Source organism: Etheostoma spectabile, chromosome 10 (assembly GCF_008692095.1).
Source record: "Etheostoma spectabile isolate EspeVRDwgs_2016 chromosome 10, UIUC_Espe_1.0, whole genome shotgun sequence".
In the NCBI taxonomy this organism is placed as follows: domain Eukaryota; kingdom Metazoa; phylum Chordata; class Actinopteri; order Perciformes; family Percidae; genus Etheostoma; species Etheostoma spectabile.
The window spans coordinates 23,734,027-23,750,231 of NC_045742.1; positions in this window are offsets into that span (position 1 = coordinate 23,734,027).

Here is a 16,205-nt window from a genome sequence, read left to right on the forward strand (position 1 = left end):
CCTCTCTACTCCACCTGAAGCTAACGGATTTTAGCCGCTACTAAACCACAGAATCCAACGTCCCTCTCTACTCCCCCTAAAGCTAGCTGATTTTAGCCGCTACTAAACCACAGAATCCAAATTCCCTCTCTACACTAGGGTGACCAGCCGCGCTTTGAGGGTCGGAAGCATTCTGGTGCCTTGCAACTGTCTCCTCCTCACCACCTGGTCTCTGCTAATTAATATGTCTGTAATCAGGAATGAGCCAGAGCGAGTGAGGGATCAGAGAAATTAATAGATGTGTGTACTTAGGATTGACGAAAAATGTAGGACGGGTGAAAGAAGGAGAGAGATTTTCCTCCCTTTGTACTTTGGACAATTGGTCTGACGTTGGTCACCATGGTCCAATTGAAGAAAAAGTGTACTGTGTTTGTCTTTTCTCTTGAATCCCCCCTCTTCTTTATGTTTGCACTTGGAAACGGGCTAGATGGAACCAGAACCAATCAGACAGAATAAGAACTTTTCCTTTTGTTATTTTCCTCTCCTTTTGTTAACTTATTTTAGAACATTTCGTACACAAGTCCCACAGTACTTATGCAACGCAAACGATCAAAGAAACTGATTCACACAAACTTAATAAAGAGACCCAACACCAGAGTCTGGCAGGCAGAAAAACCCGTCCTTGGATTTGCGGGTTGCTTATTTTCTTCTAATTGAGACACACTTTGGCTAAAAGGAAATGATAATTTCAAAGCTAAAATTCCATATAATCAATCGGGACAGAATTGTTTTGGCTTTTGGAGGCACCACATGGACCTAAAGAGAATTTTTTAACAGCAACTATTGATGGCCACAGAAGCTTCTCAGCTTTGTGAACTATTTTCCTTATTTTCTGACCACTAGTTGGTGCAATTGATTTAAAGAAAAAGGTCAAAGGGGCAATTCAGTGTTTTTCAACCCTTTCTTGAGGCGTTTTGAGTGTTCCTACTTTTCTTTTTATTATTTATTATTTTGTGTGGACACTGGCTGAAACTCTATCCTTTTTTCCTACGTTTTTCCTGGCGACAGGACTTTGTGGGGCCAGAGTGTTTTTTTGGCGCACAGCTTCTTGACCCCCATCAGTCTCAGGTTTGTTGTTTTATCCGTGCACATTTGGAATCAAGGCTAACAACCGGCGCTCGCCATGCAGCAGGTTGGGAAACGCCAGGGCTGGGCACGGGAGCACAGAGAGCGTCCTTGCCTGCATCCCATTTTGACAGGTGACCACAGCCCCCCCCCCCCTATGGAAGCTGCCAATGGTACCCCAAACGCACATACTCGATCAAGATACGTTAAATCTGAAGATAGTTTGGCTGGACTTTGTTTACAGCAAGGTTGCCATTCCCCTCCCCTTCACGCCGTTTTTTTGTGTGCACATGGACATGTTGTTGGATGTAAGACTGGCTTCTCCTCAGCCTCAGATACTTCTTCCACGGCGCACTTGCCAGTTTTTTCCAGCCCTCTCTCAGCCCACTTTCTCAGCGTCCGCCGTAAAAACGCCGCTAATCTTTTCAACGCCTATTGTCCTTTTTGCGGGACCTGCCTTTTCTTTTTGTGTACTTGGATGACGCCTGTAGCGAGCACGTCCAAATCTCAGCAACCTGGCCACTCCGAACCCCATTTTGAGCGCTTAGCCAACATGGGCTATTGTCAACCCTGCCAAGTGTCTGTTCGGTTCTCTCTCCACCATTGACTTCTTGGGACACTAAGTCACTAGGACGGTGCAGTCCCTCTCCCCAAAAGTGGAGGTGGCCACACAGATCCCACGCCCCACTTCACTTCAATCCCTGCAGATTTCATCACATGGTGAATTTTTAAACCACCGCATCAGCCGCTCAGCTCATTCGCCCTTGCACAAGGCCTTGAAGATGCCTAGGCATGCCGGATTGGCAGCTGGACTGAATTGAGAGCGGGGACAAGCTTTTGCTGCCACTAAGGCAGCTCTGTGATGATCGCCACCTGGCACATCCTTCTCCCCCACGCCTCCATTGCCATTAAGAGAACGGACGCCTCAAAATACCCTGTCGGTGCTGTCTACGAGCTGTGTGTAGGGGGTGCCTGGCACCCGCTTGGTTTTCTTTAGCCGTCAGTTTTTGCCCCTTGAGGAAGTAAGCACTTTCACTGGGAGCTGCTGGTCTCTAGCCTCGCCATCAACACTTTTGGCACGTTGCCAGTAAGAACAACCACGTGGCGTACTGCCTGTCACTGCTGTTGGCAGGGCAATCCTCTTGGTTTGATTACACAACCGCCATGGCAACAAATCAACCACCGACCTGATATGCAACTCCTGAGACCTCAACTACAGGGCCCGCAGATCCATGACGGGTTTATTTCGATGTCAGCACCACACTCTTGTGTGAAGTCTCAACGGGATGGAAACAAAGTTTTTGATCGCCATCCATGGTTTTAATGTTGTGGTGTTCATGTTACCCATTTGGTCTGACCCTGTATGATTTTATCAATGTTGTGTCTTTGTGTCATGTACTGTTATGTCACTTCTTTGCTCCTGCAGCAAAACTAATCATCCCTTGGGGACAAATAGGTCTTGAACTTAAACCTGAACTTCTTCCACCCAGGTTCGAAAACGTCCCAAAGACTGGTTGTAGCAAAGTTGTTGGCACGGCCAAAAAGTGGTTGAGGGATTGGGCCGGTGTTGAAATGCCAACGGGCAAAGTGATATCCGCACTGCTAAAGCATATTTTCCACAGGTTTTGTACATGCAGTAAATCTTACTGCCTTTACCAGTTTGAAAATTACGACTATGAAATCCATTGCACGTTCTTACATAATGTCCTGTCTGCTGTTCTCCAACTAAGTACTTTGTGATTAGCAAAGTAGCTGCCTGGCAATCAGCTACTTTACATTGATTCCCATAGAAGTCGGAAGGAACAGTTTACTAATCTTGTTTCTCTTTTAAGCTTCATCATTTTGAAACTAGCATTCATAATATGTCTAATTCCTCTGAGACTGTCAATGCAGTGGGATATAAAACACTGATCACTGGTTGCACACTTGATTTTGCTAGGTCATCTCCAGATATTTTCTTTCTTCTAAAGCTTCATTAATGACATTCGTGTTACTCGACAACTATTCAAATCTTAACTTTTCCTTTTTCTAATTTTTATTGTTTTCTTTTTTTCTTTCCTTTTTGCTTTTTTTCTATCCTCTTTTTTTCATTTTTCATACTTCCTTTTGGATGGATGTTCATTCTTAGTTACCCTTTTACATTCGATTGTTCACTTCCACATTCCGTGATGTCTCGTTAGTGGATTTTCTTTCTTTCTGTCTCTATTTTCAGTGTAAGATGATGCATATCAGTCTATTCATATGCATGATATATGCCTTCTGCTTTTTAGTTGTGTTTCCACTGTATGGTTACGGCATAGGCTACTGCTGAGTGAGACATGGATCAGACCTACATAATACCTGTTCATGCACAAAAACCTCTAAGAATGATTTTAATACTCCACTAACTCTACTTGCCTTTTTGGTGTTGGCAACTTGTTAATTGACACAGCAGTTCCGGCTGGTTTTGGTAAGCGTGTGAAAAAAACTGAAATGAAAAATACAACACAATACATTTTTAAAAACCGGTTTTCAAGTTTCAATTTAGTCCCTCTTTCACCTCATTATACATATTTCCCCTTGCTCTACTTGAGAAATACATTATGCTCATAGCACGGTTGGTGGTGAATAGACAATCCAGCTACCCCAGAGTGCCTACTCTCTGAAAACACTTTTAAACTCTCTCAATAATATCAAAGTTGGATGCGAGAAAACAAATCTTGAACAGAATCATGCCCTTGAGGCTCTGTCAGCGCCTAACCATGAGCTTGGCCCTTCTCTGCAAACTTGCATAATGATTCCAAACCCTAGGTGACTTCCTGACACTTCATTGAATTTTAAAAAACAAGTTTTGTGTTGTGAAAGGCAGCATGTCCAAGCTTTGAATCATGGCCAAAAAAACTTTTTTTTTTCCAACCAGGACCTGGAAAAAGGCTTAGTTAAAGTTATCTCTGCTTTTATCACCTCTCGCATGAATATTTTAATTCCATGTTTTTCGGTTGACCCATTCCACCCTCAACTCTAAAGGGTAAAAACAGCCGCTTAGACTTCTAACTGGAACGATAAAAAGACAACACGTCCACCCCTGTTCTGGCTCACCTGCGTGCACCAGTGAAATATAGAATTGATTTTGAAAGCTTTTTTTAATCCCTTAGTATATTAGCTCCACAACACATTACTGACCTGCTAGTATATATCCTTGACTTCCCTTCCGGATTGCTCCGGTGCCGCATGAAATTCGGCGATGCATGTATTTTCCGTTTCCTTCCGCGTTCTTTGTGTTGGAATTTTAAACTCCAGGGATTTATGAGAGATATTTTGACTGCTCCTCAGATCTCTCAGGGTAAATTGACACAGCTAGCTAGATCGATCATAAATTATGTCCATCTTTCCGAATTTTGTCCGCCAGTCGCCACTAGCTTTGATGCTAACCGTCCATTTTGTTCACACTCCGAATGGTAGATGTGACCAAGATCGTCTATTACCATTTTAAACTGTTCTAAGAGAATAATTGTATTATGGTTTGAGTTTTGGCGTGAGTTTTGGCCTTTTTTTGAAGAAATGTAATAGTTTGCCTTTATACGGCGTATATGTCAATTTTTGTCTGGATAAATCCAATATAGGAGGTTCGGTTTTAGACCACATTGCTGTGTTTGTGATATAAAAAATTCTTTTGATTATTTGCCTAGTTAATGTCATGAGCGAAAAGCGTCTGGAGTTTTCTTTAAAGATTCTTTTTGGATTTTGTCAACTGTATAGTTATAAGTATTTTTTGACTCCAAGACATATGAAAGTGTTTTAGACAGGAGATTTGCTTAGCTTTTATTGCTGTGTGGGGATATCAATAGCCTACATATCTATGAATTCAGTTTCCATTTATGAATTATTTGTCTTTATGGTCCCAAAACCTTTTTTACGAGTGTGACCTCACTGCACGCAAATATTCTTTTTTAAAGATTTTTTTGGGGCGTTTTAGGCCTTTATTTTCACATGACAGATGAAGACATGAAGGGGAGAGAGAGGGGATGACATGCAGTAAAGGCCAAGGTCGGAGTCCAACCCACAGCTGCTGCGTCTAGGACTAAACCTCTATATATGTGCACCCACTCTACCAACTGAGCTAACCGTCCACTGCAGCACAACCATTCTAATAGCCCAGTTTGTCCTGAACCAAATTGTGTTTGTATATCAATTGTGCACAACAGGGTTGATATTTTACAAGGTATTTTAGAAATAAAACCAACCGGACCGGAGTTGTCAAAAATTCTCATTGTGCAGCGGGTTAGGCAAAATGTGGATAGTTCAGTAACATTAATTGGTTATGTTACATGTCAGGTGAGCTAGGCTTTTATGCATTTCTTTCACAGAACCCTATAAAAATAACGTGTAATACACTTACATATAGATACCGGATATTGGCTGAAACGTAGTCTCCGGTACAGAAAAGCACTTTTGCCGATACAAGTATTGTACGTATACGGTCTGTATTGTGCTCGGATTGGGTAGCGGACCGTGTCTGCGTTCTGTGATAGGCTATTGTCACAGCGCCCTCCCCTACACACACGCTCTGCTCACTCACACTCAGACACTGAGAAGAGAACATCTCCCTCCCTCTCCTCAGTCTCTCAGGTCTGTTCCGTTACGTTTATGGTTTTCTTCAGCTTCAGGTTTGTTTTTACTTCAGTTTGTAGTACTTACTTAACCAGTAGATTTCTGGTAAACTGGCTTTGTTCAGACACGGTGCTTAAATCAACTTGCTTGCGTCTCTTGATTGTTGAGTTTTTTTTTTATCAAATTTATTCAATCCTTTGACCGTAGAACACAGTACACCCCTCTCTCATTTCTTTCTCTCTCTCTTCTCCTCTCTCTGTGTCTCTCTCTCATCTCTCTCACGCAACACACACACACACCACACACACCTGGTGTGGAAATAAAAAAAAAGAAGAAGCCAAAAAAAAAAAAAAAATCACACTGATCATAACAAAATTTAAGTTAAAACAAGAAAGTTATATTGAGTATAAACTCTTGTTCATTACTTTTTTCATATTGCAACCCATTTGTTGTATTCATTTTGCAAAACTGTTCTGTATAGTGTTGTTTTTACCATGCCACATCATTGATCTGAAGCTTGACTGTTCATGGAAATATGTTCTTCAAATCAGCAATAAATAAACAATTTCGGTCAACCCATATCAATTGCATGCTTAAAATACCATACATGTTAAGCCCCGCCCATTTCAAGACAACCAGACCCCCTTCCGGGTTAAATCTGACCACTTAGGCCCGCCCAGTCCGAGTACGATCCGATACAGATAATTCTGTGTAAAACGGATACAGATACAGATAATGCTGTACTCGCTCATCCCTACTTACAATAATTATATACAAAAGGTATTGCCACGGTTCATACACCCCCACCGCCCCAGACACCGCCCAACAAGCCTGGTCTGTCCCAGGTTCTTTCCTAAAAGGGATTTTTCTTTGCCACTTGCTTGCTCTTGGGTGGAGTTACTAGAATTGTTGGGGCTTTGTAAATTATAGAGTATGGTCTAGACCCTACTCTATCTGTGAAAAAACCATGCTGTACATAGTTTTTTCAAAAAGAACTGCAATAATTGCAAGCACAATTTATTTCCATAGCAACATGCTCTGCAGCGAGTTCAATATGCTAATCGTCTAAACTGGACTCAAAATTCCAACAAAGTACACCATTGCCATACCATGTGTCTTAAAGGTGCCCTTTCACACAAACCATTTTTTGCATTTTTTAAAATACGTGAGTCCTACGGTGTTTGTTTTATGCCGGGATGTGAAATGAACTCTACATTCTCTTCAGCTTAGCCACTGAAAAGAAATAACGGAGAATCGTCCAATTACAGACTGGTCAGTCTGATGTCATCATCATAAATGAAATCACCGACTGAGGTGATTGGAAAATCTTCAGAAATGTACAACCATATTTGGCTGCTGGCATGCTAACATCTAACAATGGCATTTTTACATGTATTTGTCAATGGTAATCTACACTGTGCATGTACTGTCGTTGTAGGCCTATGACGTTTAGCAACATAGCTTGTTATTTCGGCTTCAGAGAGCCCTGGGTTGTTGAAAAAATGAGTGTTAGTTACGTCAAATTACTTAAAACGTGCTTACAGGAGAGTAGCACAGCAGTACATTAGTAGAGCAGACCAGCAGCTTCGTGTGTTCTGTCTGCTTTGTAGCGAGCATAAATCAGAAATACACATTGCTATACAGTGGTTAATCCTTTCTGACTTCTCCCTCCGGAATGGAATGTGCATTACCTCGCTTTTTTAAGATTGTTTTACATCTTCATGCATTTAATGGAGAGCGGTGACAACACAAACGACCTGGTCAGATTCAAACCGCGGGTCGGCCGCCAAGGACATTCGTGGCGTTTCCGGGATCCCACAATTTGCTGCTGCTTATTGAAGTAAAAGTACCATTCCTGGCCAGGACGCTGTACAGCGGAGGTTTTTGAACACCCTGTGATCACCCCTTCAGCAAGAGTGAGACAGCGTGTAGATACTTAAGTCAGGTAAGTATAGGAAGTTATGGGCCTTAAATTGTGTGGAAATGGTAGTAGATACTGTATTGGTATACATTATATATATATATATATATCATGTTATATATATATATATATATGACGGAATCTGTGTCCTATACCCACATGTCCCTACTAGATGAAGGGCAAAGTGATGTGAAAAGAGAGGGTGGAGAAGAGAGAGAGAGGAGAGAGAGAGAGCGAGAGAGAGAGAGAGAAGAGGAGCGAGAGAGAGAAAGGTGTTTCCATTGACCTTGCAGAGTGGAACCAGGAGGCAAAGCAACATTGGTATTTAGCCCCCCACGTGCCCAGGGGCAGTCATTCATTGTGTGTGTGCCTTTGTGTGTGCGACCCATATGCTCTGCACCCCGGGGGCCACAGCAGCAGTTCAATGTCTTTACAATTCAAAGAAAGAGAGTTCATGCATTTGACGATTGAAGTTCTGTTGACATCAAAAGCAATAAACTCAGAGGAACTCCTCAGGGAGTTTGCCTAGACAGGAGAAATGTTATTTCTCTCGCCTAAGAAATGGCACGGCGAGATGATCGTTCAAGTACATGTAGTATGTCACCTGCACTCAGAGCCCAACACCCAACAAATTTGCTGGGCTTAGACAAAAATCATGTTGTTAATAGGTTCTACTATCTATCATTCCTTAGAAATAACATGCAGGGAGCTCTGCACGCAGAGGTGCTATTAAATTTCTTCGCTCAGCTCAGTTGACTTTAATCAAGTGCACAGTGTAGAATTCACTGGCTATGTCTAAGCATGCACCATACTTTATGTTATTGCCTTTATTCTTAAGTCTGTTGGATTGCGTCCTGCGCTGCCCTCCCACGTCACTTTTCCCCCCTTTGACTCAGCCTACAACACAACTGCAATGTAAATTCTGTCAAGTTGTCTGCATTTTCAAATGACGTAAAGCCGTTAACAGCCCCGCTGTCATTGTTTGGCCAATTACTTCTTTAAGCTCCCAGGAATCAGACAACAGATTACTGATTTGCCTATACGATTAAAGAAGTGAGTCTGTTATTTGATTTGTTCCATACTATCTAAAGCAAGAGAACTTGTAATCCTTATGTGTGTGCCGCATGTGTGTGTGTGAGTGTGTGTGTGTGTGTGCTGAGCGTGTTAAAAGTGTGTTTGCACTCTTTCTATATATGGAAATCAACATATCCTTGCTCTATAAGCCACACAATAGCCTCTGTGATAGCACAGGGCAAGCTTAGTTTTATCTCTGCTCGCCTTATCTCACACACACACACACACACACACACACACACCACACACACACATATTAATTCATAACACTTGGATCACTAATAAAGGGACACATATTCACACATTTATACAATGATGATGTTTCACCCACTGGACCCCTGGACTATATCTGTCAAAGTGTGTTTGCATTATGCCGTTTCTGTGTGTGGTGTATGTGGTGTTTGTGTGTGTGTGTTGTGGTGTGTGTGTGTGTGTTGTGTGTGCATATGCATATGACTAACATCAATGGTAAGAGGTTGGACTTTCAACCAATAGTTTCCATGTCTGTCAAAAAGAGAGAAAACCCTCATCAAAAGCGAAGGATCAAGGGGACAGTAAAAATAGCCCACACAAAGACTGATGACAAAGATTTTTTAGCTGTAGGCTGAGAAAAAATGGGCCCTTTCTATCCCCCTTCATCCAACACTCATTTCTTTTAAGCTTCAAGCATTTCATCCGTAAGCTGCCGAACCTTGTAAGTCCAAATTGTGTTTTATTACTGTATCAGTCAAATTTAGGATCATTAACGTACTCAAGGTTATAAGGTTTATTTTTTTATTGAAAGTAATGACTATGTAACGTCAACAACATTAACATGAACCTTTTACTGTGTCAGAAAGAAGTTGTCATTACATCAATGCTTCTCCTCCTACTCCGTTATCAATAAGCTAACGCATCTTCAGTTAATCTTTTTCATTTTGTTTTGTAGATCACTGTTAGTTTTTTAACCATGTTTTGGGTCCTAAATATTCCGACTTTTTTCTACGGAGTTTTAAATTGTTTATTGCTGTATTTTTTTTCAAAGCTGTGAACTTGCACCGTATTTTGTATCACAGTGTACTGGGAATGACAAATAAATTAATCTTGAATCTTGAATGTCCACGTGCACTCATAAGATCTCACTGAACAGATTTATGTCATTCAAACAACTTTTTGTAATCTAGAATTTATACAGCCAACTCAAAATGACAGGTTTTACAGAGAACCAAACTAAAGCTTGGTTGCAACAGTTAGCAACAATTACTGCGGTTAGCGGTTAGCTCCGTCAGCTCCAGTTAGCTCCATCATTTCAAGATATGGATTGAGCAACTGCTACGGAGAGGGGATAACAACAGACTCTGGAATGACGTCTGGGGGTTCACAGTGTTTCGGGGGTTTATAATACAGTTATTCCACAGCAGACCACCAGCACCTGCTACTACTAGCGATAGCCTCTGAGCCTGAAGTGAAGCGTTGACACCGTTCATGCTAACCTTAGTATCTTTCGTAACCCTTGTGTTTTCTTCATGTTAACCATGAACTTGTCCTTCCAGGTCAAAATTGAAAAGGACATTTTTTTTTGTGCTTTCCCATTGTTTTTGTCGCTTTTTTCTGATTATTTCCCACTTTTTCCATGTTTTTTGGCGCTTTAAAAAAAAAACCTGAGCTGTTTAATAATAATTTCATACTATCTTGATTCATGGTCAACGAACCTCATTTATATCAAATTATACACAGGTCTTTAGTTAAAAAGGCCTAATTTGAATAATTTTGACTATATTAAGACCAGAGGAAGTTGAGAGATCATAGATGGGTGTCTATGGGATGTCAAAGTTTAGTCCTGGATACATCTTTTGAACCATTAAAAAATTAAATGCTATAATAAATAAACACTCAAAAAATGCAATGAAAGTAATCATTATGTTACCTGAAGAATGTTGTATGGAATCATCCATGTGTGTTTTTGGGCAATTTTGGTGAAAGAAATCCACATTTCTGATATAAAACACTTGAAACACTTTGACCACTTGAGTCCATATTCAGATGTTCATCTACGTTATGTTAATGTTCATTCTCTATATGGGGGTGGCAGTAGCTCAGTCTGTAGGGTGTTGGGTTGGACCAGAGGATTGCTATTCAAGTCTGCATACGTATAACATACTGAGCCCTTGTAAGTTCAGGCCTGTGTGTAATAACACGCAGAAGTGTAATTGTAATTTCTCATTGTGGACTAATAAAGGTTCATTATTAGTAATAACTTTTTTTATTGTTACCAGCGTTGTTGGGCGGTACAGTCCATCTGTGTGCACTCATGTCCATTAATGCATAATACAACTTATTCCCTGAGTCCCTTCGTCTCTGCCTCCAGCTTTCCTTAAATTGTGGTAGCACCTAGTCGTTGCCGTGGTCCAGCTGTTAGTTGCCACTGCTCATCACACCAATTGTGTTATTTTGAAAAAATCATATTATGTATATCTGCATCCTGTCTCTGTGTCCCGCCCAACAACAACCAGGGTCTGTCCGATGTTCTGCCTAGCTTGCTCTTGGGGGGGAACTGTTGCGTCTTTTGTAAATGATTAAAATCGTAAAGTGTCCTACATAACTTCTGTTATGATCTGAATATAAATGAATTAAATGTTCCACAGATAATCGAGGAGCTACTTGGGGCCATCACAAAAGTGAATGCTAATGGACCCAAGACAGTGTGGACCCACTGTGAGTATAAATCCAATATGACACATATTTGTTACAGCCCTAGTCTCTTTCGCTTTCCATGAAGTACACTAATATAAACAGGTTCGATTTTTTTTAGGAGCGGCAGATGAAGAAAAGCAAGCCAGTCCATGTGGTGTATTTTGTAGGAACATCCAATAATCATCACACGCTCACAGCAAAAACAGCTTTGGTAGTAAAAATGTCAAGAGGAGCAGTGTTTATCATTTACTCAGTATTTATCATCTTTGTGAGCCCCTTTTGATTTCTCAATCATACCCCATATCACCTCAGTATGAGGAATGGTCCATTATTCATACATTACTTATATTCTCACTTTTAAATGCTGGATCCCTCGATTCCGTTCTAAAAATTACCCCTGTGTGAGTGCGTTGCTCCCCTGGGACTGCTGAAACTTGTGAAAAGAAAAGGCACTTTAGTTACAAATTGAAACTTGGTTCAAGTTTTAACCTTCACTACTTAGGCCTTGGACACTTATCTGAGGGAGACGTCGAAGTAATCTCTCCTGGGTTTATGAGTGGGCGAAGATGCGGAGAGGAAGTGCATGTAAATTGAATCTTTATGGATCTCAGTCTCCTCTGTGTAAAGAGAAGGTTGTCACATCTGTGGAAGCGCACTGATAAGTGGCAGGCTCCTCTAGGGCGGTGGACCTGCAAAGATAAAGGCAACGTGAAGTGTCATGGATTGAAATTAGACCTGCGATGTCTTGTCTGTTTCCTGACAAAGTTTACTGTGGATATTCTTCAGTTTTTGCTAATCTGTGGATTGTTTTGTTTTGAAAGTGGTCTCGAAATGGACTGGTGACCCACTTAAAATCCCCTTATTGTTAAAAGCGGAAAATTAAGATAAAGGGAAGAGGATGTGCAACAGCCTGCTCTCTTGCTGAACTTCAAAAACCCTTAATTACAGGATCGCACTCTTCTCGAATCTGGAACCCGCAGTCTGCACTTGTTGATGATCATGCAATCTTACAGAGCCGCGGCGCGGCTGCTGCTCTGCCCAGTGCGTGCATTCGACACCTAGGGGGATTTTTTGCATGTGGTATCTGACGCTAAGAGCAGCGTCAGGAGTAAGAATGGGTGGTGACATGTATGCAAGACTATGGTTTTATCCCTTTCAAGTGGGAGAACAGGGAATGTGAGAGACTGTTCGAAAAAAAAGACCTTCACACGCTTTCACATCCACACAAATAACCTACAAATTGTGTGTCTCTTATACTGCAAATCGTGTCTTTCTCGTGTGGAGAATGAGTGTGGCTGTAGCTACCGAAGCAGAGAAGCTGGTAAGGCAGGTGGAAAAAACATAGAGCCTTCATTTTGAGAGACACACCACACACACACACACACCTCTATGTAATTTGATCAGTAAGGCTAAAAGCAGCTTCCATCTTCATTACGTGCTGAGTTAAGTCAGCGTGAAGGTGAGAGATGATGTGTGTGTGTGTGTGTTTGTGTTTGTGCATTGCCTCTGTGTTTGTTGTCATCCTGCAGTGTTCCATCTCTCAGTTGTCATCTGCATCTCATTCTTTCAGAATCCTATAGAGGCTTTCACGCCGATCATCTGTCATGAGCTTCTGGTGTCAATCTCTCTCTCTCCATTCCCACCCAGGAAAACACAAATCTGCAGAGTCATGGAGAGGGCGTCTCTTCACATGAGCGCCCCTATGCTCTCTTCAGCATAGAAACACTCCAAAGTTAAGACCTCAAACTTCAGGTGAAGGTGGCAAAAAAAAAAAAAAAGAAACACTCTGCTCCCAACATCTGACAAATTGTTTTTTTTGCAGACAGAGACAGACAGGTCACCACCTACACATCTGCCATTTGATGAGCCTCTACCCAAACACCTTTCACGGCCCTCCTGGTAGATTGTTTACCTGCCTTGTTTTGTGCAAGTGAAAATAGAATGGCCCCTAAGAGTCAATGGCACCAGTCATTATAATGAGGCCACAGTGACAGCAAACACAGAGAACACGTTATTGGTTTTGTCCGATTTCATGGAATCACGTTGCACTTTGTGGTCCTGCTTCGGGTGTAGCAGCTGTAACAAAGCATATTCCCCAAGTAACAACTTAAGTACAATTTGAGGTACTTGGAGGAACTTCACTTGAGGTCTTTTTTTCACATGTAGTTTATTATTTCACTATTTTTTATAATTAAATTACCCAACATAATAGAACCAAATAGGAATATAAGTACAGCTGGTTGCCAACCTTAGTCCAGTAGTTGGATTGCACAGAGCTGGATTGTTTCCGTTTTCTACAATGTGACGATTTTTCTGCATTGAGAACTTTTCCTTTTAATACTTTAAGTACATTTTCCTGATACATATTTACTTAAAAATGAACTAACGTTTTTTCAACCTGGACCAACCTCAACCCTATTTTCCTATGTTTTTGTGTCTAAGTGACTGATGGCACAACATCTTAGTGGTCCAGTATCAAGCAAGATCGCTGAATTGGCAAGCTTGTATTTACTAGGGATGAGTGAGTACAGCAGACTCTGTTTCTGTTTACAATGAATTATCTGTATCCGGATCCGACTCGGAGTGGGCGGGCCTAAACACGGAAGTCGTCAGATTTAACCCGGAAGCGTTAGGGTTCTCTTGAAAATGGGCAGGGCTTAAACCGGTATGTTACTTTAAGCATGCAATGATATGGGTTGATCAAAATTGTTTTTTTATTGCTGATTAAAAACTTTTCCATGACAGATCAGCATGAGCTTCAGATCATGGTGTTGTCATGGTAACACATATAGGCCTACAGTATATACAATTTTGCACAATAATACGCAATGTGTTGCAATTTTAATTAAACTGTATTGACACAGTTTTCATACTCATAAATATAATTTATTTTTTTAACTTTTTAATTTTTCTATTATCAGTGTGATCATTTTTTTTTTTTATGTTCTTTTTTATTTTCCCACCAGTATGTTGAGTGTCTGGTCCTGTGGTGAGTAAGATATTATATATATATTCTCTTATATATATATATATATATATACACTACCGGTCAAACGTTTGGGGTCCACTTAGAAATTTCCCTTGTCACTCCATTATAGACAGAATACCCGTTTAGATCTATTGCATTGTTTTTTTAAACCAGGGCAGTAATCAGATTACATATGTTGTCTGACATAATTGCAAATAGTTTTGCCAGTGTTTTTCTAGTTTTTTTTGAAATGATATCAGATTAGTGACAAATGTGCCTTTGATGATTGATGAATGGTTGGTGTAATGGGTATGTAGATATTGCATTAAAGATGAACTAACTGAACATTTAAATAATGGTGATATAACAGATGTATTTATTTCTTCTCACTGGTACAATTATTAAAATGGGTGAATTTTGTTAAAAGGGATAAATGGCTAAGTTAAAGTGTTGTTTTTGTAACATGGGCGCGCCCATGTTGGATCCATAATCTACTACGTCACTGGCATGGTAAGCTACTCCGTGCTAACTAGCACTAGCAGCGCACCATAGGAACACCATACAAAGTCGAGGCTAGAGGACATATGACTGGGGACACACAAGAAAGAGTCTGGGGGGCTCATACTGTCTTGGCCTGGCTGCAGTAAGGGCTGACAGGGCACAGGCAGCTGGGGTTACCACACTTTCCACAGGCTACCTTTGACCAAGGAAAAAACAGTCCTCAACTCATGGCTAGCAGCTAGTTGTCTTAAAACGGGCTAGCCCTCCGACAGCCCCTGGATTTTGAGTTGTGCATTTTTTACGGCCAACTATTTGGAAAGCTGTGCTTCTGATACAACAGCGTCACTGTAGAGGTTAAGTCCAACAGACTGAAACCTGAGGTCTCAGGCTCCATGCGGGCACCGATAACCCACCGCTAGTAACACCCCCGATGCACTTGCCGCAGAACGGGCACTGAAACGCTCACGGAGGCAGAGACAGAGGGCAGCTATGTTTACCTGTTTATCAGCATACTATCAAGTCCACTAGCCAAGGCTGGTGTAACGTTGTTTGTCACATACACAAAACACGAACATATTCACTTACAAAATAAAGCCCAACGTGTCGGCTTTATAGCATTCAACAACAGAGACTGACACCCGGGCATTACTTGAAATTGGACCCAACACGAACTAGATCCCACGATCGACCGAGGAAAGGGCTAGCAGCTAAATACGATGGGCAGCACTCTTATGACAAACTCCACAAGCTAGCACTCCGACCATAACTGTAATAATAAACCCAGACTCCGACGATATCACAGATCGATAATGCTTTACTAGCCGCTAGCTAAACCACAGAATCCACGTCCCTCTCTACTCCACCTGAAGCTACGATTTTAGCCGCTACTAAACCACAGAATCCAACGTCCCTCTCTACTCCCCCTAAAGCAGCTGATTTTAGCCTACTACACCACAGAATCCAAATTCCCTCTCTACACTAGGGTGACCAGACAGTCCCCGGTTTGTGACTGTCCCCGACTGGATCTGTCCCCCGGAAATGTCCCCGATTTCACTGTGCTGACGACCCAAAATTGGATGAAAAAAAGAAATACTGACAAAACGTAGCCGATAGTCGCTCACCCTACACCCGCAGCTCCAGACAGCCAGAGCCACGCGGTGCTCAAAGGTTTTAGAAGCCGTGTTTACATGCTAAATCACTGATTATTTACATGGAGTCTGTGCGTTTAGCGAACGCAATTCCGGACTTTTATGTTTTAAAAAGGATCTTAATCTTAACACAGAAAGGTCGACCTCCTTAAAATCCTTCCATAATGTGTTCAGACACTTAGAATATTAATCTGAGTTCGTCACAGCTAAACGGCACTTTATGACT